At 36.5% G+C, this 1505-nt stretch overlaps 1 protein-coding gene across 1 annotated transcript in view; it reads left to right on the plus strand.

Moving 5' to 3' along the window:
• The first annotated feature begins 1361 nt into the window (after positions 1-1361).
• The window catches only part of LOC122076438, an 8419-nt gene continuing 8275 nt past the window's right edge, over positions 1362-1505 (plus strand). The window contains exon 1 of the mRNA XM_042641734.1: positions 1362-1469. The gene's annotated coding sequence lies outside the window, so the exon portion shown is untranslated. The remainder of the gene's footprint in view (positions 1470-1505) is intronic.

The following is a 1505-nucleotide window of genomic DNA, read 5'->3' on the forward strand; positions in this document are numbered from 1 at the left end:
AAGGATATTTTGGACTTGTCCTAAAACCCTATAGAGATTTGTGAACATTAGGATGGTGGGTGAACCGTCCTCTATGGATGAGTATAAAAATTTCCTCTTTTTTATTTTTTTATTTGGTTGCTTTTGTATCGTTATGGTAGAGACCGGTTTTATTTGAGTTTTAAAATAAAAATGTCAATGAAAATTGAGAGAGAGAGAGAACTTAAAAAAAAAAAAATGAAAGAAATAAGCCTAAGGGTGTCAAAAAACCCAGTCAAGCCGGACCAACCCTAGCCCACCCTGAGCCCAAATAGGGCTTGGGCTGAGATTTCAGCCCATAGGGTGGATTAGGGTTGACATTTTTAAGCCCGAGGCAAGGTTGGGTTGGGTTGGGTTGGGCTTGGGTTGAGACCTCAACCCAAGCCCAACCCAACCATGTTTATTAAGTATTTATCATATACATATGCTAATTATTATTAATGGATACTTATAGAAAAAGGTCTTTCGTTTTCCACAATCTACGCATATACGAAAACTTTGGTCTTTGGCCTTTGCAATGCATCAAGATCAAGCAACCAAGTAACCAATAGTATTGGGTTGGACTGGATTGGGTTAAACCTAGGGCTGGGATGGGCTTGGGTTGAGTTAAGATAAGGGAGTGGACAAAAAGTATCTGTTAATTTTTATTAATTTCCGATTAGTATCGGCTATTTTGTAGCATTAAAATAAATTTTTTTTGTAGGATTAATAATAAAGAATGTTAAATTATAATTAAAATAAAAAAAAAAAAATTTGATTGGCCCTCAAGGAGAGAGGGAGTGTGGAAAAAGAGAATATGAGAGAAGCTAGGAAAAGATAGATAGTCAGTCAAAAAATTAGGAGAGATAACAAGTGAATTAGACACGTCCACCTCTTAGTTGTACGAGAATTGGAATCCAGGTTTTGTACGAGAAGAACTTGGTCCGAACTCAACATAGTTGGGTGGCTTGGGTAGCGAAGAGTATTTGGATCTTAATTTTCACACCTAGCTGTAGCCTTGTGTCTGGGTGTAGGAGCTTCTGTCCTTGATATCTATCTTTGGTAATTATTAATAAATTATGTCAGAGATAATAGATAAATTCATTAATATTGGTCATTGATTTAGGCTAAAAGGCTTAACCACCTGCTCAAATCTATTTTTGGTAACTTTAATTTGAATTATGTCAGAGATAATAAATATGTTCATTAATAATTGGAATTTACCAAAAAAAAAAAAAATCACTAAGAATGGGGCATGGATTTAACCTAAATGAACTGCCCAAGGCGTCAATAAGACCTATAATTGGATCTATGTGGTATGGAGTATGGGCCGGTGACACTAGGAATAGCTTACCTTATAGGGCCTCTCTCTCTCTCTCTCTCTGTCCATTGATTTACTGCCGGAAGACGAAAATAGGACTCACTTGGGATGAACCAGTGACATAAGGAAGCTTATCTCAAACTAAGGCAAAGTAAGGCCATCTCTCCCTCTCTCTGTTATTTATGTT

The sequence above is a fragment of the Macadamia integrifolia genome, chromosome 4 (genome assembly GCF_013358625.1).
Source record: "Macadamia integrifolia cultivar HAES 741 chromosome 4, SCU_Mint_v3, whole genome shotgun sequence".
Lineage (NCBI taxonomy): Eukaryota > Viridiplantae > Streptophyta > Magnoliopsida > Proteales > Proteaceae > Macadamia > Macadamia integrifolia.